The sequence below is a fragment of the Phyllobates terribilis genome, unplaced genomic scaffold (assembly GCF_046119375.1).
Source record: "Phyllobates terribilis strain yellow unplaced genomic scaffold, ASM4611937v1 Scaffold_8__6_contigs__length_399053987, whole genome shotgun sequence".
NCBI lineage: Eukaryota > Metazoa > Chordata > Amphibia > Anura > Dendrobatidae > Phyllobates > Phyllobates terribilis.
This window is the reverse complement of record NW_027362768.1, coordinates 25,368,480-25,396,239: the sequence shown is the minus strand read 5'-3', so window position 1 is coordinate 25,396,239 and position 27,760 is coordinate 25,368,480.

Genomic DNA, 27,760 nt, shown 5'->3' with positions numbered 1-27,760 from the left:
CAAATGTAACATCACCTAGAATAAAGTTTTGAGTTGAAAACTGTTTGATTTCAGTTTCTAATAACCTGCTAATGCTTATAATTTCAAAAATGACCATTTTTTTGGTCTTTATTAAAATGAAAAGGTTGATCGAAGAGTGTGTGGGATCTAAGAGTGTGGCAACCCAGTAGTCAGGATTATTTTGAATTCTGACAATCTGAGGGTCATGTTGCAGGTAATGCAGCAAGAAGGCACTCATGTGTCTTGCGCATCTAGGAGCCCCAAAATTATTTTCCGGGCTAGATGCAGCTAAAAATTATTATTAATTTGAAAGCTGGTGGAGCTTAGTATAGATGGCCTAATAGAATCAGTACTGCAAACTGCTACAAGGCCCAAATTATTTTCCAGCCAAGATACAGATAAACATGATTAGTCATTTTAAATCTGGTGGAGTTTAGTATAGATGGCCTAATAGAATCAGTACTGCAAACTGCTACAAGGCCCAAATTATTTTCCAGCCAAGATACAGATAAACATGATTAGTCATTTTAAATCTGGTGGAGTTTAGTATAGATGGCCTATTAGAATCAGTACTGCAAACTGCTTAAAGGCCCAAATTATTTTCCAGCCAAGATACAGATAAACATGATGAGTAATTTTAAATCTGGTGGAGTTTAGTATAGAGGGCCTAATAGAATCAGTACTGCAAACTGCTACAAGGCCCAAATTATTTTCCAGCCAAGATACAGATAAACATGATTAGTAATTTTAAATCTGGTGGAGTTTAGTATAGATGGCCTAATAGAATCAGTACTGCACACTGCTACAAGGCCCAAATTACTTTCCAGCCAAGATACAGATAAACATGATTATTAATTTTAAATCTGGTGGAGTTTAGTACAGATGGCCTAATAGAATCAGTACTGCAAACTGCTACAAGGCCCAAATTATTTTCCAGCCAAGATACAGATAAACATGATTAGTAATTTTAAATCTGGTGGAGTTTAGTATAGATGGCCTAATAGAATCAGTACTGCAATTTGCTACAAGGCCCAAATTATTTTCCAGCCAAGATACAGATAAACATGATTAGTAATTTTAAATCTGGTGGAGTTTACCATAGATGGCCTAATTGTTATGTTCTGCTACCAGAGCTAAGGAAAGAGAGGAGATCTGTCCCTACGATAGAACTCAGCTTAATCCCTACGATGTAACAGGGGACCTGATCCTGCGATCAGACCTGCTAAAGTCCTAAGCTAGTCTGTACGGAGACCTATAGATGTGGGGAAGGAATCCCTACAAGTACTAAGGACTGGGAGGAAAATGGGACACCTCCTAACAGAAATAATAGCAGACAGACGAACAAACAAAATATATAGAACAAAGAGGTCCGTAGACCAAGCAAACTAACAGAGTTAGATACAGAGCACAGGCTAGCTAGAAAGTAGTTAAACAATGAAGTCCAGCAAAGCCAGAAGGGCGGAGCAGGATTAAATAGGCCAACAAGGTCATGTGACCAGCAAAGGAAAAAACCTAAGAGCAAGGTTCTAACACTAATAGAATCAGTACTGCACACTGCTACAAGGCCCAAATTATTTTCCTGCCAAGATACAGATAAGCATGATTAGTAATTTGAAAGCTTTAAACGGTTGGTGAGGTGATTTTAACAAATCATCAAGCTTTTACTCTCCCCAGGATGACACAGGGGTAGAAAAGTCCTTTCGGATCCATGATTTGTTCATCTTTATGAACGTGAGTCTGTCTACATTATCAGTGGAGAGCCGCGTGCGCTTATCTGTCTGCACACCACCAGCAGCGCTGAACACACGTTCAGACAGAACGCTGGCTGCGGGGCATGACAAGATCTCCAAGGCGTAAGTGGCGAGCTCCGGCCATTTATCCAGATTGGAAGCCCTAAAAGAGCAAGGGTCCAGTGACACAGTCATGGCTTCAATGTTTACTTGGAGATACTCCTGTACCATCGTCTCTAGGCGTTGACTATGTGTGAGACTTCTTGTCTCCTGTGGCCTTGCAAAGGATGGGCTAAAAAAGTGGTGAAATGATTCCGCAAAATTGATGTTACCAGCAGATAATGTGTTTCTGTTACGTTTTGAATGCTAAACACTCGACGGTCCCACGGTTGGCAAGTTGGAACTGTGAGATTCACTACGTGCACCACTGGTGTTTTGTGGAAAAGCACATGTAAGATTCTGCAACAGTCTCTGCTGATACTCCTGCATGCGTGCATCCCTTTCTATGGCAGGAATAATTTCTGCAAATTTACTTTTGTACCGGGGATCTAACAGTGTGGCAACCCAGTAGTCAGGATTATTTCTAACTCTCACAATTCGAGGGTCATGTTGCAGGTAGTGCAGCAAGAAGGCACTCATGTGTCTTGCGCATCCAGGAGCACCAAGTCCCTGTTGTGTTGGTGGCGAGGTAACAATCATGCTTCCTTCCTCTGCCCTCTCCCCCCAACCTCGCACAACAGAAATGTGATCAAGGTCTCCCTCATCTGATGAGTCTTCCATCAGTTCGTCCTTCACTTCTTCCTGGGCTCCTGCACCTTCCTCACTAGTTTGGCTGCTACCATGCGCCCTGGTAAAACCATCTCCCCCACCCTCACATGCCTGCCGCCTTGGTGCTGCCGACCGTCTGGACCTTGCAGATGTTAGCCCTTCCGCATTCAACTCCTCCTCCTCTACTTCCTCCACCTCCTCTTGTGCCACCACCTGATTTCGAATTCTGTTTAACATGTGCTCCAGCATGTAAATCACCGGAATAGTCATGCTGATAATGGCATCGTCAGCACTAAACATCTTCGTTGCCATTTCAAAACTGTGCAGAAGGGTGCATAGGTCCCTGATCTGAGACCACTCCTTCAGCGTGATTTGCCCCACCTCTGGATCTCGTTGGCCCAGGCTATACATCAGAACGTATTGCACCAGGGCTTGTCGGTGCTGCCACAGTCGCTGAAACTTGTGCAGAGTTGAATTCCACCGGGTAGGCACATCGCATTTTAGCCGGTGAAGTGGCAGGCCCAACGACTTCTGTAGAGATGTAAGTCGCTGAGCTGCGGGATGCGAACGGCGGAAGTGAGCACACAGCGACCGTGCCCTCTGCAGAAGGCCATCTAGTCTGGGATAGTGGGCTAAAAATTGCTGGATAACCAGGTTCAACACGTGAGCCATACAAGGCACGTGTGTGACATTGCCCCGGCGAAGGGCCGCACCGAGCTTTGCAGCATTGTCGCACACGGCCTTCCCTGGTTTCAGGTCCAGTGGAGACAACCATTCATGAAACTGGTTCTCCAGAGCTGACCACAACTCCTCAGCTGTGTGACTCACATTTCCCTGACATTTCAAAGTAAAAACCGCATGATGACGTTGGGCCCTGCTGCCAGCATAGTAAGGAGGTGTGCAGGATCCCTTCTGCGCAGTTAGAAAGTTTGTGGCATGACCAGACAGGCTTTGGGTGCAGGTGGAGGACCGAGAGGAGGTTGAGGAGTGTAGCATCGGCGTCTCTGCCCCGTACTAGGCAGAGACGCCGTCCCTCTCATCTCCCCGCTCCTGGCGCGGCGTCCTCCAGCGCTTCTCTCCCCGCTGCTTCCGGCACGCGTTCCTTACCCGGCAGTGTGCTTAGGGCGCGCGCGCGCTCCCCCTCTCTTAAAGGGACCGCGCGCGCCGTCCTAAGGAGTCCCCGGCCAATTGCCGGAGGACCTCCCATATATAAGGCACCTCCTCCAAACTGGAGGTGCCCGAGCAATGTTGTTGCAAAGCCTTCACTCTGCTTCAGCCCTCAGGTCCCGTTACCAGTTACCAGCCAGTTACCTGCCAGATTCCTGCTTGATACCTGCCTGATATCCGTTTACCTGCTTGCTAGCCTGCGGTCTGACGGTCTGCCTTCCGACACCTGTCAGTCTGTCTATGGACCAGCCTGCCCACTCACCTGGGAGCGCTCATCTGCTACCTGCCTGCTAGCCTACCTGGAGGCTCCGCCGTCACTTGCCGTGACCACCTGCCTGTCCAGAGACTCTTGCCTGCTCACCTGGGAGCGCTCACCTGCTACCTGTCTGCTAGTCTACCTGGAGGCTCTGCCGTCACTTGCCGTGACCACCTGCCTGTCCAGAGACTCTTGCCCGCTCACCTGGGAGCGCTCACCAGCCTGCTGTCCTTCTACCCAGAGACTGTCCCTGTCACTTGCCGTGAGTACCAGTCCTTCTACCCAGAGACTGTCCCTGTCACTTGCTGTGACTACCTGCCCTTCTACCCAGAGACTGTCCCTGTCACTTGCCGTGACTACCTGCCCCTCTACCCAGAGACTGTCCCTGTCACTTGCCGTGACTACCTGCCCGTCTTCCCTGGGAGCCACCCGCTTCCTTACAAGGACTGCCCCCTTGTATAGTTGCACAGAGGTTCCACCTCCCAGACCCGTTACAGTTTGCTCGGGCCATGGAACCCGGTGGCTCCCAGATCTCCGATCTGCACCAGGAAGTCTTACGTCAGAAAACTCAGCAGGAGGTGGTACTGTCCTATCTACGGTCCGTTAACTCTCGTCTAGGCGCATTGTGTGACTTGTCTATGTCTACCTCTGGTCCAGCCGTGCCCATTCCTGCGGTACCGCAATCCAGTCCCTTCATGGTACCCGACTATGGACCTCTGCTTCTGGCACCTCCACGCTTTGCCGGCGAACCTACTTTAGCTCGGGGTTTCATAAACCAGTGCACCCTGCACTTTGAGCTATTGGCATACCAGTTCATCTCCGACCGGGCCAAGGTGGCCTTCATCATGTCCCATCTCACTGGGGAGGCACTGGCATGGCTAAATCCCCTGTGGGAGAGAGGGGATCCCCTGGTGTCCGACCTGCCGTCTTTCCTCGCTGCTTTCCGGAAAGTCTTCGATGAACCTGGACGGAAAACCTCTTCTGCCTCCTCTCTGCTACGTCTCCGCCAAGGGAGTCTCACCGTGGGCCAATATGCCATACGGTTCCGCACCCTCGCTTCTGAGCTTGCCTGGGAAAATGAGGCTCTTGTGTCCGTCTTCTGGGAGGGTCTTTCCGGTCGGATTAAGGACGAGTTAGCTGGTCGGGACATTCCTACCACTCTGGATGACCTGGTGTCACTAGCTACCCGGATTGGCATCCGGTTCCAAGAACGTGCCAAAGAGACTACCTGGGAAAAAGACTTTTCTTGCTCTGCTCCTACTTCCCTAAGACCTGCCTCTCAATCGGTCACTCCGCGGGCGCTCTCGCCTGAACCTATGCAGATCGACCAGACCAAGATGGTCAGATCTCGCCAAGAATCTCGCCGAGCCGAGGGAAGCTGTTTCTATTGTGGCAGTATGGAGCACTTCATCCGTTCCTGCCCGGAGAAGCCGGGAAACGCCAGTGTCTAGGACCGCTCGGAGAGGTCGTCCAAGACAAAAGTAAGCCCTCTCCGTCTCTGACTTTACCGGTCTCTATTGCTTGGGGAGAAAACCGTCACTTTGAACTCGCCCACCTGGATTCTGGAGCTGCTGGAAACCTCATCTCCCAGTCTCTGGTAGAGAGATACCGTATTCCCACCAAGTCCCTGGCTGAACCATTATCAGTCGCCTCTGTGGATGGAAGACTTCTCTCGGGGACCATCCTGCTCGTCACTGAACCCATAACCCTGCAGGTGGGAATGCTGCACTCTGAGGAAATGTCATTCGATGTGTTGTCCGGACTTTCTCACTCCCTGTTGCTAGGTCTACCTTGGCTCCAGACACACGAACCCGTATTGAACTGGCGATCCGGTGAAATACTCCGATGGGGTCCAGACTGCCATAGGACCTGCCTGGTTCCGGTCCGCCCAGCTCGCCCTCCGCCAACTCCAGCTAATTTACCAGGTCTCCCGGCTCCTTACTGGCCCTATGCGGACGTCTTCGGTAAGAAGGAAGCAGAGACGTTGCCACCCCATAGGCCATATGACTGCCCGATCGACCTGGTACCTGGCACCACTCCTCCCTGTGGGCGTATCTACCCGTTGTCTGCAGCCGAGACCCGGGCCATGTCTGAGTACATTGAAGAGAATCTGGCTAGGGGATTTATCCGGAAATCTACCTCCCCGGCTGGAGCCGGATTCTTCTTTGTCAAAAAGAAAGACGGCTCGCTACGCCCCTGTATTGACTATAGAGGACTCAATCTGATCACGGTTAAAAATAAATACCCCCTTCCGCTCATCTCTGAGTTATTTGATCGTCTTAAAGGCGCCAGGATCTTCTCCAAGCTGGATCTACGTGGAGCGTATAACTTGGTCCGTATCCGTCAGGGAGACGAGTGGAAAACAGCATTTAATACCCGGGACGGACACTATGAGTACCGTGTGATGCCCTTCGGTCTCTGCAATGCTCCCGCCGTCTTCCAAGAACTGGTCAACGACATCTTCCGTGACCTTCTTTACTCCTGCGTGGTGGTATACCTGGACGACATCTTGGTCTTCTCTCCGGATCTTCCCACACACCGGAGGGATGTTCGTCAGGTCCTGCTTAGGCTCAGGCAGAACCACCTCTATGCTAAATACGAGAAGTGCCTTTTTGAGCAGACCTCTCTTCCTTTCCTGGGCTATGTTATCTCCCAGACAGGCTTGCGAATGGATCCCGAGAAGCTCTCTGCTGTCCTAAAGTGGCCCCGTCCGGAGGGCTTGAAGGCGATACAGCGATTCCTGGGCTTTGCTAATTACTATCGTCTCTTCATTCCTCACTTCTCGTCACGGACTGCGCCCATATCTGCGCTCACCCGTAAGGGAGCAAATCCCAAAGTATGGTCATCCGAAGCTGAGGAGGCCTTCCTTTCCCTGAAACAAGCCTTCTCCTCTGCCCCTGTGCTGCACCGTCCGGACTGCAACAAACAGTTCTACCTGGAGGTTGATGCCTCCTCCTCTGGAGCCGGAGCGGTGCTCACCCAGAAGTCTTCCTCCGGGAGAATGGTAACCTGCGGCTTTTTCTCTAAAATCTTCTCCTCCTCTGAGCGCAATTACTCCATAGGAGACCGAGAGCTGCTTGCCATTAAATTGGCGCTGGAGGAGTGGCGTTACCTGCTTGAAGGGGCCCTATACCCGGTGATCATCTATACGGATTACAAGAACCTGGCATATCTCCAAAATGCCCAGAGACTTAATCCACGTCAAGCCCGGTGGTCTTTGTTCTTTGCCCGCTTCAATTTCATCCTTCATTTCCGCCCGGCGGACAAAAATGTCAAAGCTGATGCCTTGTCCCGATCCTTCCTGTCCTCCGACCAAGAGGAGGAGCCTATGCACATTATCGACCCCTCCAAGGTGATGAATGTGGCCCTCTTGGATTTGACTCGTCTTCCACCCGGCAAGACGTTCGTGGCGCCTCCAGACCGTGAGAGGGTTCTTCGCTGGGGTCATTTTTCTAAACTAGCTGGCCATGCCGGCCAAAAGAAGACCTTCCTACTCATTTCCCGGCATTACTGGTGGTCTACCCTGCGTAAGGATGTGGTAGACTTCGTCTCTGCCTGTTCATCTTGTGGCCGCAACAAAATTCCCAGACACTTACCTGCTGGTCATCTCCTGCCGCTTCCCATACCTGTTGCCCCGTGGCAACACATCGCTATGGACTTCATTACCGATCTTCCTGTCTCTGCCGGGTGTACTGTCATTTGGGTGGTCGCGTACCGCTTCTCTAAAATGGCCCACTTCATTCCCCTGCCTGGTCTTCCGTCTGCACCTGAGCTGGCTAAGGACTTTATTCGCCATATCTTCCGTCTCCATGGCCTACCTCTCCACATCGTGTCGGATCAAGGGGTTCAGTTTACCTCACGCTTCTGGAGAGCCACTTGTAAACTGCTGGACGTCACCCTGGACTTCTCCTCCGCTTACCACCCACAGTCCAATGGTCAAGTGGAGCGGATCAATCAGATCCTTACCAGCTATCTCCGGCACTTTGTTAATGCCCACCATTCTGATTGGGTGGACCTCCTTCCTTGGGACGAGTTCTCTTATAATAACCACGAGAGCGAATCCTCTTCCAAGTCCCCGTTCTTTATTGTCTATGGCCAGCACCCCCGGATTCCGCTTCCTGTCTCCGTTTCTGTGGACAACCCTGCTGCGGAGTCTCTTGTCAGCGAATTTTCTACTATTTGGGAGAGTACCAGGTCCGCTTTTCTTCTGTCCTCTGAGCGGATGAAGAGATATGCTGATAAGAGACGTCTGGATCCGCCTCAATTCCGTCCGGGAGACAAGGTTTGGCTCTCGTCCAAACATGTGCGGCTCAAAGTACCCTCCTTCAAGTTGGGTCCTCGATTCATCGGTCCCTTCGAAGTCCTCAGGCAAATTAACCCTGTGGCCTACAAATTAAAACTCCCGGCCACCCTACGGATTCCCAACTCCTTCCACGTATCTCTCCTCAAAACCGTTGTCTTTAACTCTTTTTCCAATAATCCAGGTGCCCCTCCTGCTCCGGTTTCCGCTGATGACGACTTTGAGGTAGAGAGTATTCTGGCCTCCAAGAGGGTAAGAGGAAAGACCTTTTTTCTGGTAGATTGGAGGGGGTTTGGTCCTGAGGAGAGAACTTGGGAACCCAGGGAGAACATCAACGCCCCGCTTCTCCTTGAAGAATTTCTTTCTGGCCAAAAAAAGAGGGGGCCTAAAGGGGGGGGTACTGTAGCATCGACGTCTCTGCCCCGTACTAGGCAGAGACGCCGTCCCTCTCACCTCCCCGCTCCTGGCACGGCGTCCTCCAGCGCTTCTCTCCCTGCTGCTTCCGGCACGCGTTCCCTCCCCGGCAGTGTGCTCAGGTCCCATATATAAGGCACCTCCTCCAAAATGGAGGTGCCCGAGCAATGTTGTTGCAAAGCCTTCACTCTGCTTCAGCCCTCAGGTCCCGTTACCAGTTACCAGCCAGTTACCTGCCAGATTCCTGCTTGATACCTGCCTGATATCCGTTTACCTGCTTGCTAGCCTGCGGTCCGACGGTCTGCCTTCCGACACCTGTCAGTCTGTCTATGGACCAGCCTGCCCACTCACCTGGGAGCGCTCATCTGCTACCTGCCTGCTAGCCTACCTGGAGGCTCCGCCGTCACTTGCCGTGACCACCTGCCTGCCCAGAGACTCTTGCCTGCTCACCTGGGAGCGCTCACCTGCTACCTGTCTGCTAGCCTACCTGGAGGCTCTGCCGTCACTTGCCGTGACCACCTGCCTGTCCAGAGACTCTTGCCCGCTCACCTGGGAGCGCTCACCAGCCACCTGCCTGCTGTCCTTCTACCCAGAGACTGTCCCTGTCACTTGCCGTGAGTACCCTTTCTTCTACCCAGAGACTGTCCCTGTCACTTGCTGTGACTACCTGCCCCTCTACCCAGAGACTGTCCCTCTCACTTGCCGTGACTACCTGCCCCTCTACCCAGAGACTGTCCCTGCCACTTGCCGTAACTACCTGCCCGTCTTCCCTGGGAGCCACCCGCTTCCTTACAAGGACTGCCCCCTTGTATAGTTGCACAGAGGTTCCACCTCCCAGACCCGTTACAAGGAGGCAGAAGCAGTGGAGGAACTTCGAGATAAAGAGGATTGACGCACAACTCGTGGGGACGGCAAGACTTGGACAGCAGCCCCTTGTCCTGCTGTCACCATAGTTACCCAGTGCCCAGTCAGCGACATGTAATGCCCCTGTCCATGCCTACTCGTCCAAGTGTCTGTGGTGAAATGCACCCTGTCACACACAGAGTTTCTCAAAGAAGCGGTGATGTTGTGTGCGACATGCTGGTGGAACGCAGGCACACATTTCTTTGAGAAGTAGTGCCGACTGGGCATCTGGTACTGGGGCACTGCGACGAATATAAGGTCTCGAAAATCCTCTGTGTCCACCAGGCGGAAAGGCAGCATTTCTGTAGCCAAGAGCTTGCAGATGGTGAAATTCAACCTCTTAACTTTCTCATGGCTAGGAGGAAATGGTCTTTTACTTGTCCACATCTGAGGGACCGAGGGCTGGCTGTTGTGCTTAGATGGGGTTAAGAAGGGTGTCCCCGGCAAACTGCCAGTCTGTGAGGAAGATGCAGGCGGACATGTTAGGTTGCTTTGATCCAAAGGTGGTGCTATCGATGTCGGACACCGCTGAACACCAGCTGGTGTTTCCACCTCCAAAGAAAATGATGACCTGCCAATCACGCTGGCTGTTGCGGGTAAAGAGGTGGCAGGTCTGCGTCCCAAAACAGGTGTGACTGCTGTCCCCACAGTCACAGAGGATGAGGAGGCCGCGGATGCACAAGATGTGGCAGACGGTTGGCCCGGCCAGCTAGGCCGCATTGTAGCACAGTGAGCTTCCCACTGCAACTTATGCTTCATATCCATGTGCCGGTTCATGCATGAAGTACTCAAACTATGTATTTTTTGGCCTCTACTTAGCTTTTGCTGACAAATGTTACAGATAACACGAGTTGGGTCATTCTTATCGATCTGAAAAAATGCCCAGGCTATGCAAGGCTTAGCACCCATGCGACCTGAAGAGCCACCGCGACTTGTGGTCAGAGGCAGAGTTGTGTTTGAGGATGCAGTTGTTGACGTGCTTCCAGTACTACGTCTCTGTCCAGGAAGGCTAAACCTGACCTCGTCGTCACTAGCATCCTCCTCCACCTTCTCTGCTGACCTCATCGACTGGCTGACTGTGGGTTGACAGTAAGTGGGATCTCCAACCTCGTCATCATCACCCTGTGTGTTATCACACCCGTCGTCCTCAGAGCCAACCTCTTCCTGCCCTGACAAAAAACTAAAGTTGTCGCTCCAATCAGGTATTTGAGTCTCATCATCGTCTTCCTCATTGTCTTCACCAACAGGAGTTACAGTTTGGGAACGAGGGTCTACATTATGGTCAGAACCTTCTGCGTCTGGTCCTGGATCCGACTCATAAAGATTCTGGGCATCAGTGCAGATCATTTCCTCGTCTGTATTCACAGAAGCTCTGGAGCCGACCTCTGATTCCCAGGCTATAGTATGAGTAAACAGCTCTGCAGACTCAAACATCTATTCTACCCCATACTCAGACGGGCAGCTGGAGACTTGGGAGCTGTGAGGAAGCAAGTGCGATTGAGGTGACACCTCTGAGGACTGGAGTATTTGTGATGTTGAAGTTGATGTGGAGGAGAGCCCACTTAAAGGAGCACTTGATATCCATTGAAGCACCTGCTGTTTTTGCTCCTCATCTGGAATTTGTAGCGATTGGCGTTTCCGTAAGAAAGGGATCGTATCACATTGTCCGCTAAAAGAAATAGACATCTTAGTTTGGCTGGAAGATGTTCTTTCTTCTGCAGATGTTACTGTTGCTTTAACACCTACCCCACGGACACAACCTTTTTTTCCCTTCCCAACACGCCTATTCCCCTTTCCACCAGCAGCAGGCCTTTCTCCACTCATTTTGGTTGTTAACTAATTGACAACTCTGGAGTTGTTTGCACAAAAAACAATGGATGGGAACCGAGCAGAGCTGAGTGGCCAAACTGTGGTATTAGCCCAAAAGTATTGGCTGGGTTAGATGCAGTGAAACAATTTTATTACATACACAGGTGGTGGAGGTTAGTATAGATGGACTATTAGAACAAGTCCCACACACTGCTACAAGCCCAAATATTTTTTCAGAGCTAGATGCAGATAAAAATTATTTTTAATTTGCAACCTGGTGGAGGTTAGTATAGATGGACTAATAGAACAAGTCCCACACACTGCTACAAGCCCAAATATTTTTTCAGAGCTAGATGCAGATAAAAATTATTTTTAAATTTCAACCTGGTGGAGGTTAGTATAGATGGACTAATAGAACAAGTCCCACACACTGCTACAAGCCAAAATATTTTTTCTGAGCTAGATGCAGATAAAAATTATTTTTTATTTGCAACCTGGTGGAGGTTAGTATAGATGGACTAATAGAACAAGTCCCACACACTGCTACAAGCCCAAATATTTTTTCAGAGCTAGATGCAGATAAAAATTATTTTTAATTTACAACCTGTTGGAGGTTAGTATAGATGGACTAATAGAACAAGTCCCACACACTGCTACAAGCCAAAATATTTTTTCAGAGCTAGATGCAGATAAAAATTATTTTTAATTTGCAACCTGGTGGAGGTTAGTATAGATGGACTAATAGAACAAGTCCCACACACTGCTACAAGCCCAAATATTTTTTCAAAGCTAGATGCAGATAAAAATTATTTTTAATTTGCAACCTGGTGGAGGTTAGCATAGATGGACTAATAGAACAAGTCCCACACACTGCTACAAGCCCAAATATTTTTTCAGAGCTAGACGCAGATAAAAATTATTTTTAATTTGCAACCTGGTGGAGGTTAGTATAGATGGACTAATAGAACAAGTCCCACACACTGCTACAAGCTCAAATATTTTTTCAGAGCTAGATGCAGATAAAAAATATTTTTAATTTGCAACCTGGTGGAGGTTAGTATAGATGGACTAATAGAATGATGCTATGCCCAAAAGGTTTTACTTGGCTAGGTGCAGTAAAAAAAATTGTATTCTATACACAGGTGGTGTAGCTTGCAACACAGATAGGCTGCTTCCCGGCCACTGTGCTTAGGGTGCGCGCGCGCTCCCCCTCTCAGGAGGAGGACTCCGGGCACGGAGCGGAGAGGTGAGGGGAACAGCGTCCCTGCCTAGCAGGAGGCAGGGACGCCGACCCTACAGTACCCCCCCTTTAGGCCCCCCCTTTTTTAGGCCAGACAGAAATTTATCAAGGATGAGAGGGGCATGGATGTTCTCCCGGGGCTCCCAAGTTCTCTCCTCAGGACCAAACCCCTTCCAATCCACTAAAAAAAAGGTCTTTCCTCTTACCCTTTTGGTGGCCAGAATGTTCTCTACCTCAAACTCGTTTTCAGCGGAAACCGGAGCAGGAGGCGTACCTGTAGACTTGGAAAAAGAGTTAAGTACCACGGGTTTGAGGAGAGATACATGGAAGGAATTAGGGATCCGCAAGTTGGCCCGGAGTTTCAATTTATAGGCCACCGGTTGATCTGTTTGATAACCTCCAGTGGGCCGATGAACCGAGGCCCTAAATTGTAGGAAGGAACCTTGAGCCGGACATACTTGGACGAGAGCCAGACTCTATCTCCAGGACGGAATTGTGTAGGATCCAGGTGTTTTTTGTCAGCGTGTTTTTTCATCCGCTCGGACGACTGAAGGAGTGCGGATCGGGTACTCTCCCAAATGGAGGAGAATTCGCTAATGAGAGATTCCGCAGCCGGATTGTCCACCGAGGAGGAGACGGGAAATGGGATCCGAGGATGCTGACCGAAGACTACAAAAAACGGGGATTTAGAGGAAGATTCGCTCTCGTGATTATTGTAAGAGAATTCGGCCCATGGCAGGAGATCCACCCAGTCTGAATGGTGGGCATTAACAAAGTGCCGGAGGTAACTCTTCAGGATCTGATTGATCCGCTCCACTTGACCATTGGACTGTGGGTGGTATGCGGAGGAGAAGTCCAGGGTGACGTCTAGCAGCTTACATGTGGCTCTCCAGAAGCGTGAAGTGAACAGAACCCCACGATCCGACACGATGTGGAGGGGCAGGCCATGGAGACGGAAGATGTGGCGGATAAAGTCTTTAGCCAGCTCGGATGCAGACGGGAGGCCTGGCAGGGGAATGAAATGAGCCATTTTGGAAAAGCGGTCAGCGACCACCCAAATGACCGTACAACCGGCAGAGACAGGGAGATCTGTTATGAAGTCCATAGCTATATGCTGCCAGGGTACTGGAAGAGGAAGGAGGCGACCGGCTGGCAGGTGTCTGCAGAAACAAAGTCTATTACGTCCTTGTGCAGGGTAGGCCACCAGTAGTGTCGGGTGATAAGCTCGAGGGTCTTTTTCTGACCGGCGTGGCCAACTAGCTTAGACGAGTGACCCCAGTGTAGGATCTTCTCCCAATCAGGTACCGTTACGAACGTCTTACCGGGAGGGAGACGATTTAGACTCACGGGGGCCACCTGCATTACTCTGGCGGGATCGATGATGTGTTTAGGTTCCTCCTCAAGATCAGACACCAGGAAGGATCGGGACAAGGCGTCAGCTTTGATGTTTTTGTCATCCGGGCGAAAATGAAGAACAAAATCAAAGCGAGCAAAAAACAAGGACCACCGGGCTTGGCGCGGGTTAAGTCTCTGGGCACTCTGGAGGTAAGCCAAGTTCTTGTGGTCCGTGTAAATTATTACCGGGTGAAGAGCCCCCTCGAGCAGGTAACGCCACTCCTCCAATGCCAGCTTAATGGCCAATAACTCTCGGTCTCCTATAGAATAGTTGCGCTCGGAAGAGGAGAAGAGTTTGGAGAAGAAGCCGCAAGTTACCATTCTCCCGGAAGACGATTTTTGGGTAAGTACCACTCCGGCTCCAGAGGAGGAGGCGTCAACTTTCAGGAAGAATTGCTTGTTGCCGTCCGGGCGATGCAGCACCGGGGCGGAAGAGAAAGCCTGTTTTAAGGAAAGAAAGGCTTCCTCTGCTTCGGGCGGCCATTCTCTGGGATTAGTGCCCTTACGGGTGAGCGCAGAGATTGGGGCAGTCCGGGAAGAGAAGTGCGGTATGAAGAGGCGGTAGTAGTTGGCGAAGCCCAGGAACCGCTGAATAGCCTTCAACCCCTCTGGTCGAGGCCACTTCTCGATGGCAGACAGTTTCTCAGGATCCATTCGCAGGCCGGTCTGAGAAATTATGTAGCCCAAAAACGGAAGTGAGGTCTGCTCAAAGAGGCACTTCTCATATTTAGCATAGAGGTGGTTCTGCCTGAGCCTGAGCAGAACCTGACGAACATCCCTCCGGTGTGTGGGGAGATCCGGAGAGAAGACCAAGATGTCGTCCAGGTACACCACTACGCAGGAGTAGAGAAGGTCCCGGAAGATGTCGTTGACCAACTCTTGAAAGACGACGGGAGCGTTACAGAGACCAAAGGGCATTACCAGGTATTCATAGTGGCCGTCCCGGGTGTTGAATGCCATCTTCCATTCATCCCCCTGACGTATACGGACCAGGTTATACGCCCCACGGAGGTCCAGCTTGGTGAAGATTCTAGCCCCCCTCAGATGGTCAAATAATTCCGGAATGAGCGAAAGGGGGTATTTATTCTTCACCGTGATCTGGTTAAGGCCTCTATAGTCTATACAGGGACGGAGTGAGCCGTCCTTCTTTTTGACGAAGAAGAAGCCTGCTCCCGCTGGGGAAGTAGATTTCCGGATGAATCCCCGGGCCAGATTCTCCTCAATATATTCTGACATGGATCGGGTCTCAGCAGCGGACAAAGGGTAAATGCGCCCACGAGGAGGAGTAGCGCCGGGCATCAGGTCAATTGGGCAGTCGTATGGTCTATGAGGGGGTAATGTCTCTGCCTCCTTTTTATTAAAGACGTCCGCATACGACCAATAAGGAGCCGGGAGACCAGGTAGATTGGCTGGAGTAGGAGAAGGACAGACAGGATGGACGGGAACTAAACAAGTCTTATGGCAGTCCTGTCCCCAGCGAAGGACTTCTCCGGTCTGCCAATCAAGCACGGGTGCATGTCTCTGAAGCCAAGGTAGGCCTAGTAAGAGGGCGTGAGAGAGTCCAGGCAGAACATGAAAGAAGATGCTCTCAGAGTGCAGCATTCCCACCTGCAGGGTTATGGATTCGGTGATAAGTTGGATGGGATGTGGTAAGAGGCCCCCATCCACGGCAGCGACAGATAAGGGTACAGCTAGAGGTTTGGTGGGAATGCGGTATTTCTCTACCAGAGACTGAGAAATGAGATTTCCGGCAGCTCCAGAGTCAAGTTGGGCTAGTTCAAAATAACGGTTCTCCCCGCAGATGATAGAGACCGACAGCAACAGAGATGGAGAGGGTTTACTCTTGTCTAGGACGACCTCTCTGAGCGATCCTAGACAGGCATTTCCCGACCTCTCCGGACAGGAATGGATCCGGTGCTCCTTACTGCCACAGTAGAAGCAGCTCCCCTCGGCACGGCGTAACTCTTGATGGGTTTTGACCATCTTGGTCTGGTCGACCTGCATAGGCTCAGGAGAGTGCGCCTGGGTAGTAACGGGAGAAGTGACAGGTTTCTGGAAGGTAGGGGCTAGACGTGGAAACCTCCTCTCACGGGTGACCTCTTTGACGCGCTCCTGGAACCGGATGTCAATCCGGGTGGCAGGTGTTATTAAGTCGTCGAGAGTGGTAGGAATATCCCGACCGGCGAGTTCATCTTTAATACGGCCGGACAGACCCTCCCAAAAGACAGACGCCAGGGCGTCGTTATCCCAGGCCAGCTCCGAAGCAAGGGTACGGAACCGTATGGCATATTGGCCCACGGTGAGATTTCCTTGATGGTGGCGTAGCAGAGATGATGCGGATGAGGTCTTCCGTCCGGGTTCGTCGAAGACTTTCCGGAAAGCCGTGAGAAAGGCTGGCAGGTCGGACACTAGGGGGTCTCCTCTCTCCCATAGAGGATTTAGCCAAGCCAGTGCCTCCCCCGTGAGATGGGACATAATGAAGGCTATTTTGGCCCGGTCGGAGATAAACTGGTGGGACAGGAGTTCAAAGTGCAGGGTGCACTGGTTTATAAAGCCCCGGGCGTGAGCGGGATTGCCTCCGAAGCGAGGAGGTGCAGAAAGCCGGGGTCCGGGGCAGGATACCATGGTATTGGTGGGCAGCGGCGCTGCCGGGTTGCGAGTCATGACACTAGCGGTGGTAACTGGTGGAGCAGTCAGGGTGTCCAGGCGAGAGTTGACATTCCGCAGGTGACTCAGGATGGACTCCTGTTGGGACCTCTGCCGGGACAGTTCATGACTAGTGTTGAGCCACCCCCGTAGTGTTCGAGTTCGGTTCGGTTCTTCGAACACCCGTGTGTTCGCCGAACTGTTCGTCGAACTGTTCGTCGAACACCTTCGAACACCGTTAAAACCAATGGCAGGCAAACAAAAACACATAGAAACACATAGAAAACACCTTCAAAGGTGTCCAAAAGCTGACAAACTGCTCAGAAGACATAACTAACACATGGAAAAGTGACAAGTACATATAGTCATGCGAAAATAAAAGAGGTGGAGGAGTAAAAGGAGGGGGAGACACAGATATAGGCATGTCATGCCCTTCTAAAATCCAAAAAGTGAGAAGCCGACACGGCCAGTCCGCTCCTGCCCGTGCCACCTCCGTGTCGCCGGGTTTGTGCCAGAGCCGCGGTGAACCCTGACGGCCAGCCCCCCTCTCCCAATACTGGTGCCTGTCCTCTGGTGGGTCGAGCGAGCCCCCCTGTGGTGGAGGCAGCTCTAAGCTTTTTAATTTAAATTGTCTCTCTAATTTGAATGAATACACTTTAAATCCATTTACAAGGATCTATTGGAGGGCAAGTCTCATGCCAGCAGCCGCGGTAATTCCAGCTCCAGTAGCGTCCACTAAAGCTGCTGCAGTTAAAAAGCTTTTATAAGGATCGAGCTCGGCTGTCCACCGCAAGGCATCCTACTGCCAGTCCCAGCCCCTATGCCTTGGGGTGCCTCCTGATGCTCTTCACTAAGTATCCCATGGTCCCGAAGCATTTCCTTTGAAAAAATTAAGTGTCTAAACTACAGGTGGTGCAGCTTGCTTAACAGCCGGGATAATCCGCTTACTAGCAGACACTGCTACTAGGCACAAAGTATTTCCTGGGCTAGATGCAGTTAAAAATTTGTAATTAGATACTCTCGTTGGATGCTGAGAAAGCATTCCATAGAGTCTCCTGGCACGCCATATATGATTCTCTTAAAAAGCTTGGGGTAGGGGTCTAGGGGACCCTTTTATAGCCAAAATCACGGCCCTGTATCGCAATACGTCACCTAGGCTGAAGATAAATGGAACTGTAGCACCCTGAGGGCTCGGTTGCTAAAGACGTATTGCACCTCACCCAGAGGTGTGATATCTCACTCTCAGGTAAGGATGGAGTGTGGATCAGGACCCGACACCTGCATGCATTACACCACATTGCCGTGGGGCAGGGCGACCAATATGCCCCTGAGATGGGCACGACAGTCCCTGTCCCTGGCTGGAGTGGGGGGAGGGAACACTGAGGAAGGGGAACCCTGTAGTGCAGGAGCAGGGAGGAAGCAGTTCCTGGGTGCATTGAGAAGGGAGTATAAAAGGTGGGCACCATCTTAGTTCAGTGCAGAGAAGTCTGAGCAGAAGTGGCAGGGAGCAGGGGCTCTGCATGAGCTCTGCTCCGGAGGCGGGCCTAGTAACAGAGGCCCAGGCCTGGAAGAGGGAGAAGGAAGGAAGAGGAGCGGAGAAGGCTCCAGGAACGAGGAATGAAGGGATCCCAGGGGTGCGGACGGGCGAGTCGCCACCGCACGCCCGAATCCACCTGCGTGGAGGGGTCAGGCCAAAGGGGGAGACCGGTCCCCGAACTAGTGGAGGCAGGAAACGACCCTCAGCTAGAAACCGGAGGCTCTGACATTTTATGTGGCGCAGCCCCTCGCTACACCCGCTAGGAAGGCACCACATAGGGTCAGGGAAACTGGCGCCAAGTTTACCAAGAGGAGGCCCGAGGCAGCCGGACAGAAGTGTTGGTAAGAAAGGCCAGACAAAGGACACACAAAGGGGGTCCTGTGAAGTGCTCCAAAGTTATCTGGGAGTTGTCTGAGCCCCTCACCTGGTGAGCACAGTACGACGTGGGCAGCCGTTACCTGCAGACGTGGTCTGGATAATAAGAACTGTGAGTAAAGGCCCTGAACTGCATCACTGACTCCGTGTCGTTACTGCTGCTGCCCTGCACCATCACCCCCATCCTCCGCATACACTGCCCTGAGGCTATACTCCTCCCGTGGGGAGTTATGCTACGCTCTGCTGCACCCACAACACCAGCCTCAGTGGTCTGCCCTGTAGCGGCGGTTCACTCTGACCGCAATCCACGGGTGGCGTAGTCGGACATTTAAACATGAAAACCACATAAATAGTTCCGCCACTGGTTTGACCGCCCTGAGCCACGGAACTGGGTCGCCGCCACGAAGACTACAACCACCAGCATCCACCAAAAAGGGTCCGGCTCCGGGTGTCCCAAGGCCCAGGGGGTGCGTCAGAACATTTTCATCACCTTTCACAATCACCAATGGGACAAGGCAGTGATGTCCTCTGTCCCCTCTCTTATACATCCTAGTGACGGAGCACCTGCTCTCATCAATTCGCCATAACCCCAATATTAGGTGGATTGAGGTGGGAGGCACCGAGTACAAGTGCTCTCTATTTGCTGATGATGTCCTAGTATATATCACTCAATCACATATATCCATCCATGCTGTTATGGCTGAAATAGATCACTTTGTTACATGGTAAAATTTTAAAATCAATGCAGCGAAGTCTGAGGCCCTCGATGTCTCCCTCCCCAAATCCATATAGGATTCCATGCAGTCCAACTTTCCCTTTGCCTGGCCCTCACAGGGTATCAAATACTTAGGAATTCCTATTCATAGAGACCTCTCCCATCTATGTTATCTTAATTTTGGGCCCTTTATTGAACAACTCCATACAGACCACGGTTGGCAAGTTAGAACTGTAAGATTCACTACGTGAACCACTGGTGTTTTGTGGAAAAGCACATGTACACTGCGTTCCAAATTATTATACAAAAAGTGTTTAGGAGTGATAAGGGAAGAATTTGTTTGTTTGTCAGTTAAACTCATTGATGGTGATGTGTGTCAGGGCTCTTTATATCACTGTAAGCAATTGCAGACACCTGTGCTAATTAGTTTGGCAGGTGTGTCCAATGAAAGGCAAGACTACTTAAGAAGGCTCTCTCACATTATTATGCAGCCTACATTTTCTGCCAAAATGGGAAAGAAAAAGGATGTGTCGGCTGCTGAGAAGCAACAAATTGTGGAGTGTTTAGGTCAAGGCATGACTACAATCAACATTGTGCGATGATCAGGATGAAGTGTCCTGGCAATCAAGAAGTATGTAGCTGATTCACAGTACACACGTGTGCGTGCTGATAAGGGTAAATTGAGGACTCTTTCCTACAGGCAATTATGTCAGGTTGAAAGAGCAGCGGCAAAAAAGCCTTGTCATAGCAGCAGACAAGTTTTTGAAGCTGCTTGTGCCTCCAACGTCCCCCGAACAACAAGATGCAGGGTCCTTCAGAGGTTTGCAGCTGTGCATGCGCCATCCTGTCGACCTCCTCTATCCACTTCACACAAGCAGAAACGGCTCCAGTGGGCCAAACATTACATGAAGACTGATTTCAAAACTGTTTTGTTCACGGATGAGTGCCGTGCAGCGCTCGATGGTCCAGATGGATGGAGTGGAGGATGGCTGGTTGATGGACACCCCACGCAAACACGGCTACAGCGCCAACAAGGAGGAGGTGGAGTAATGTTTTGGGCTGGAATCATGGGGAGAGAGATTGTCGGCCCCTTTAGGATCCCTGAAGGCGCTAAAGATGAACTCCATAATGTATGTGGATTTTCTCAAACAGCACTTCCTGCCATGGTTCAAGAAGAAGAACCGTGTATTTCACAGCAAGATCATTTTTCTGCATGATAATGCACCATCTCATGCTGCACATAAAACATCTGCATCTCTGGCTGATATGGGCATAAAAGGGGACAAACTTATGGTGTGACCCCCATGCTCCCCTGACCTCTACCCCATTCAGAACCTTTGGAGCATCATTAAAAGGAGTGTCTATGATGGCGGGAGGCAGTTCACATCTAAGCAACAGCTCTGGGAGGGTATTCTGTCCTCATGCAAAACAATTGAAGCAGAAACCATCCAAAACCTGACAAATTCAATGGACGAGAGAGTTCAGAAGCTCCTTTCGAACAAGGGGTCCTATGTGAAAATGTAACATCACCTAGAATAAAGTTTTGAGTTGAAAACTGTTTGATTTCAGTTTCTAACAACCTGCTAATGCTTATAATTTCAAAAATGACCATTTTTTTGGTCTTTATTAAAATGAAAAGGTTGATCGAAAAGTTTGGGGGATCTAAGAGTGTGGCAACCCAGTAGTCATGATTACTTCGAATTCTGACAATATGAGGGTCATGCTGCAGGTAGTGCAGCAAGAAGGCACTTATGTGCCTTGCGCATCTCGGAGCCCCAAAATTATTTTCCGGGCTAGATGCAGCTAAAAATTATTTTTAATTTTAAATCTGGTGAAGCTTTAGTATAGATGGCCTAATAGGATCAGTGCTGCACACTGCTACAAAGCCCAAATTATTTTCCAGTCAAGATACAGATAAACATGATTAGTAATTTGAAAGCTTAAAACGGTTGGTAGGGTGATTTTAACCAATCATCAAGCTTTTACTCTCCCCAGGATGACACAGGGGTAGAAAAGTCGTTTCGGATCCATGATTTGTTCATCTTTATGAACGTGAGTCTGTCTACATTATCAGTGGAGAGCCGCGTGCGCTTATCTGTCAGCACACCACCAGCAGCGCTGAACACACGTTCAGACAGAACGCTGGCTGCGGGGCATGACAAGATCTCCAAGGCGTAAGTGGCTAGCTCCGGCCATTTATCCAGATTGGAAGCCCAAAAAGAGCAAGGGTCCAGTGACACAGTCGTGGCTTCAATGTTTACTTGGAGATACTCCTGTACCATCGTCTCTAGGCGTTGACTATGTGTCAGACTTCTTGTCTCCTGTGGCCTTGCAAAGGATGGGCTAAAAAAGTGGTGAAATGATTCCGCAAAATTGATGTTACCAGCAGATACTGTGGTTCTGTTACGGTTTGAGTGCTGAACACTTGACGGTCCCACGGTTGGCAAGTTGGAACTGTGAGATTCACTACGTGCACCACTGGTATTTTGTGGAAAAGCACATGTAAGATTCTGCAACAGTCTCTGCTGATACTCCTGCATGCGTGCATCCCTTTCTATGGCAGGAATAATTTCTGCAAATTTACTTTTGTACCGGGGATCTAACAGTGTGGCAACCCAGTAGTCAGGATTATTTCTAATTCTCACAATTCGAGGGTCATGTGCAGGTAGTGCAGCAAGAAGGCACTCATGTGTGTTGCGCATCCAGGAGCACCAAGTCCCTGTTGTGTTGGTGGCGAGGTAACAATCATGCTTCCTTCCTCTGTCCTCTCCCCCCAACCTCGCACAACAGAAATGTGATCAAGGTCTCCCTCATCTGATGAGTCTTCCATCAGTTCGTCCTCCACTTCTTCCTGGGCTCCTGCACCTTCCTCACTAGTTTGGCTGCTACCATGCGCCCTGGTAAAACCATCTCCCCCACCCTCACATGCCTGCCGCCTTGGTGCTGCCGACCGTCTGGACCTTGCAGATGTTAGCCCTTCCGCATACAACTCCTCCTCCTCTACTTCCTCCACCTCCTCTTGTGCCACCACCTGACTCCGAATTCTGTTTAACATGTGCTCCAGCATGTAAATCACCGGAATAGTCATGCTGATAATGGCATCGTCAGCACTAAACATCTTCGTCGCCATTTCAAAACTGTGCAGAAGGGTGCATAGGTCCCTGATCTGAGACCACTCCTCCAGTGTGATTTGCCCCACCTCTGAATCTCGTTGGCCCAGGCTATACGTCAGAACGTATTGCACCAGGGCTTGTCGGTGCTGCCACAGTCGCTGCAACATGTGCAGAGTTGAATTCCACCGGGTAGGCACATCGCATTTTAGCCGGTGAAGTGGCAGGCCCAACGACTTCTGTAGAGATGTAAGTCGCTGAGCTGCGGGATGCGAACGGCGGAAGTGAGCACACAGCGACCGTGCCCTCTGCAGAAGGCCATCTAGTCTGGGATAGTGGGCTAAAAATTGCTGGACAACCAGGTTCAACACGTGAGCCATACAAGGCACGTGTGTGACATTGCCCCGGCGAAGGGCCGCACCCAGGTTTGCAGCATTGTCGCACACGGCCTTCCCTGGTTTCAGGTCCAGTGGAGACAACCATTCATGAAATTGGTTCTCCAGAGCTGACCACAACTCCTCAGCTGTGTGACTCACATTTCCCAGACATTTCAATGTAAAAACCGCCTGATGACGTTGAGCCCTACTGCCAGCATAGTAAGGAGGTGTGCAGGATCCCTTCTGCGCAGTTAGAAAGCTTGTGGCATGACCAGACAGGCTTTGGGTGCAGGTGGAAGACCGAGAGGAGGTTGAGGAGGCAGAAGCAGTGGAGGAACTTTGACATAAAGAGGATTGACGCACAACTCGTGGGGACGGCAAGACTTGGACAGCAGCCCCTTGTCCTGCTGTCACCATAGTTACCCAGTGCCCAGTCAGCGACATGTAACGCCCCTGTCCATGCCTACTCGTCCAAGTGTCTGTGGTGAAATGCACCCTGTCACACACAGAGTTTCTCAAAGAAGCGGTGATGTTGTGTGCGACATGCTGGTGGAGCGCAGGCACACCTTTCTTTGAGAAGTAGTGCCGACTGGGCATCTGGTACTGGGGCACTGCGACGGACATAAGGTCTCGAAAATCCTCTGTGTCCACCAGGCGGAAAGGCAGCATTTCTGTAGCCAAGAGCTTGCAGATGGTGAAATTCAACCTCTTAGCTTTCTCATGGCTAGGAGGAAATGGTCTTTTACTTGTCCACATCTGAGGGACCGAGGGCTGGCTATTGTGCTTAGACGGGGTTGATAAGGGTGTCCCCGGCAAACTGCCGGTCTGTGAGGAAGATGCAGGCGGACATGTTAGGTTGCCTTGATCCAAAGGTGGTGCTATCGATGTCGGACAGCGCTCAACACCAGCTGGTGTTACCACCTCCAAAGAAAATGATGACCTGCCAATCACGCTGGCTGTTGCGGGTAAAGAGGTGGCAGGTCTGCGCCCCAAAACAGGTGTGACTGCTGTCCCCCCAGTCACAGAGGATGAAGAGGCCGCGGATGCACAAGATATGGCAGACGGTGATTGGCCCGGCCGGCTAGGCCGCATTGTAGCACACTGAGCTTCCCACTGCAACTTATGCTTCATGTCCATGTGCCGGTTCATGCATGAAGTACTCAAACTATGTATTTTTTGGCCTCTACTTAGCTTTTGCTGACAAATGTTACAGATAACACGAGTTGGGTCATCTTTATCGATCTGAAAAAATGCCCAGGCTATGCAAGGCTTAGCACCCATGCGACCTGAAGAGCCACCACGACTTGTGGTGAGAGGCAGAGTTGTGTTTGAGGATGCAGTTGTTGACGTGCTTCCAGTACTACGTCTCTGTCCAGGAAGGCGCAACCTGACCTCGTCGTCACTAGCATCTTCCTCCACCTCCTCTGCTGACCTCATCTCTTGGCTGACTGTGGGTTGACAGTAAGTGGGATCTCCGACCTCATCATCATCACCCTGTGCGTTATCACACCCGTCGTCCTCAGAGCCAACCTGTTCCTGCCCTGACAAAAAACTAAAGTTGTCGCTCCAATCAGGTATTTGAGTCTTATCATCGTCTTCCTCATTGTCTCCACCAACAGGAGTTACAGTTTGGGAATGAGGGTCTACATTATGGTCAGAACCTTCTGCGTCTGGTCCTGGATCCGACTCATAAAGATTCTGGGCATCAGTGCAGATCATTTCCTCGTCTGGATTCACAGAAGCGCTGGAGTCGACCTCTGATTCCCAGGCTATAGTATGAGTAAACAGCTCTGCAGACTCAACCATCTGTTCTACCTCACACTCAGACGGGCAGCTGGAGATTTGGGAGCTGTGAGGAAGCAAGTGCGATTTCGGTGACACCTTTGAGGACTGGAGTATTTGTGATGTTGAAGTTGATGTGGAGGAGAGCCCACTTAAAGGAGCACTTGATATCCGTTGAAGCACCTGCTGTTTTTGTGCCTCATCTGGAATTTGTAGCGATTGGCGTGGCCGTAAGAAAGGGATCTTATCACATTGTCCGCTAAAAGAAGTAGACATTTTAGTTTGGCTGGAAGATGGTCTTTCTTCTGCACCTACCCCACGGACACAACCTTTTTTCCCCTTCCCAACACGCCTATTCCCCTTTCCACCAGCAGCAGGCCTTTTTCCACTCATTTTGGTGGTTAACTAATTCACAACTCTGGAGTTGTTTGCACAAAAAAACAATGGATGGTAACCGAGCAGAGCTGAGTGGCCAAACTGTGGTATTAGGCCAAAACTATTGGCTGGGTTAGATGCAGAAAAAAATTATTTTTAATTTGCAACCTGATGGAGGTCAGTATAGATGGACTAATAGACCAAGTCCCACACACCGCTAGAAGCCCAAATATTTTTTCAGAGCTAGATGCAGAAAATTTTTTTATTCAATTTGCAACCTGATGGAGGTCAGTATAGATGGACTAATAGACCAAGTCCCACACACTGCTAGAAGCCCAAATATTTTTTCAGAGCTAGATGCAGAAAAAAATTATTTTTAATTTGCAACCTGATGGAGGTCAGTATAGATGGACTAATAGACCAAGTCCCACACACTGCTAGAAGCCCAAATATTTTTTCAGAGCTAGATGCAGAAAAAAATTATTTTTAATTTGCAACCTGATGTATGTCAGTATAGATGGACTAATAGACCAAGTCCCACACACTGCTAGAAGCCCAAATATTTTTTCAGAGCTAGATGCAGAAAAAAATTATTTTTAATTTGCAACCTGATGGAGGTCAGTATAGATGGACTAATAGACCAAGTCCCACACACCGCTAGAAGCCCAAATATTTTTTCAGAGCTAGATGCAGAAATTTTTTTTATTCAATTTGCAACCTGATGGAGGTCAGTATAGATGGACTAATAGACCAAGTCCCACACACTGCTAGAAGCCCAAATATTTTTTCAGAGCTTGATGCAGAAAAAAAATATTTTTAATTTGCAACCTGATGGAGGTCAGTATAGATGGACTAATAGACCAAGTCCCACACACTGCTAGAAGCCCAAATATTTTTTCAGAGCTAGATGCAGAAAAAAATTATTTTTAATTTGCAACCTGATGTAGGTCAGTATAGATGGACTAATAGACCAAGTCCCACACACTGCTAGAAGCCCAAATATTTTTTCAGAGCTAGATGCAGAAAAAAATTATTTTTAATTTGCAACCTGATGGAGGTCAGTATAGATGGACTAATAGACCAAGTCCCACACACCGCTAGAAGCCCAAATATTTTTTCAGAGCTAGATGCAGAAAAAAATTATTTTTAATTTGCAACCTGATGGAGGTCAGTATAGATGGACTAATAGACCAAGTCCCACACACCGCTAGAAGCCCAAATATTTTTTCAGAGCTAGATGCAGAAAAAAATTATTTTTAATTTGCAACCTGATGTAGGTCAGTATAGATGGACTAATAGACCAAGTCCCACACACTGCTAGAAGCCCAAATATTTTTTCAGAGCTAGATGCAGAAAAAAATTATTTTTAATTTGCAACCTGATGGAGGTCAGTATAGATGGACTAATAGACCAAGTCCCACACACCGCTAGAAGCCCAAATATTTTTTCAGAGCTAGATGCAGAAAAAAATTATTTTTAATTTGCAACCTGATGGAGGTCAGTATAGATGGACTAATAGACCAAGTCCCACACACCGCTAGAAGCCCAAATATTTTTTCAGAGCTAGATGCAGAAAAAAATTATTTTTAATTTGCAACCTGATGTAGGTCAGTATAGATGGACTAATAGACCAAGTCCCACACACTGCTAGAAGCCCAAATATTTTTTCAGAGCTAGATGCAGAAAAAAATTATTTTTAATTTGCAACCTGATGGAGGTCAGTATAGATGGACTAATAGACCAAGTCCCACACACCGCTAGAAGCCCAAATATTTTTTCAGAGCTAGATGCAGAAAAAAATTATTTTTAATTTGCAACCTGATGGAGGTCAGTATAGATGGACTAATAGACCAAGTCCCACACACCGCTAGAAGCCCAAATATTTTTTCAGAGCTAGATGCAGAAAAAAATTATATTCAGTTTGCAACCTGATGGAGGTCAGTATAGATGGACTAATAGAATGATGCTATGCCCAAAAGATTTTACTTCACTAGGTGCAGTAAAAAAATTGGTATTCTATACACAGGTGTTATATCTTGCAACACAGATAGGCTACTCCACTGACTAACACACTCTGCAATAGGCCAAAAAGGATTAGCTTTGCTAGATTCAGCCAAATGCTGTGAAAAAAACTTGCACAGCACTGGCACAGACCTGCCTGGCAAAAACTGATAGGAACTCATGTAACCTAGTCCTGAAAAGGACTCCAATTACAATTAGTCTTTACTCCCACAACCTATCTATTTAAGAGCACAGACCTCCCTGATAAAAGTCGTAGGAAATGCTGTAACCTAGTCCTTAAAAGGACTGCAATCACAACTATTCCCTACTCCCAAGCTATCTGTATATTTGTGCGAAAATTGGCTTGAAATTAACAAGGTATAGCACACACAGCAACAGCGGTGCCGTCTAACACGCAGCTGCAGCAGTGAGAAAATGGTGGCGACGGGGAAAATGGCTTGGTCTTATAGGGCAAGGACATGTGACATACACTGCCAATCACACATGCCCTTGCTTGTGTGAAAAAAAGCACTTCGCTCCGTGTGTGCGCTGCTGATAGGCTGACAGATTGCACCTCCCCACTGCAAATGCGGGAAAGAGAAAAAAAAATGGAGATCTTCATTGTTCCTGCAGAGATCCATCCCCTGCCCCTCCCCCCGCCCCGCTGTACACTCAAACTGCGTATTAACATTAATTTTCATCATTACTGAGAAAAAATCCAGTTATGATTTTGGTGCACGAACAGTTATCGAACATAACCTCGAACAGCCGAATTTTTCTCAAATTGTTCGTGTTCGCCGACCGGCTCGAACACCGCCCAAAACAGCTCGAATTTGAGATTGGCGAACAGTTCGAGTAGA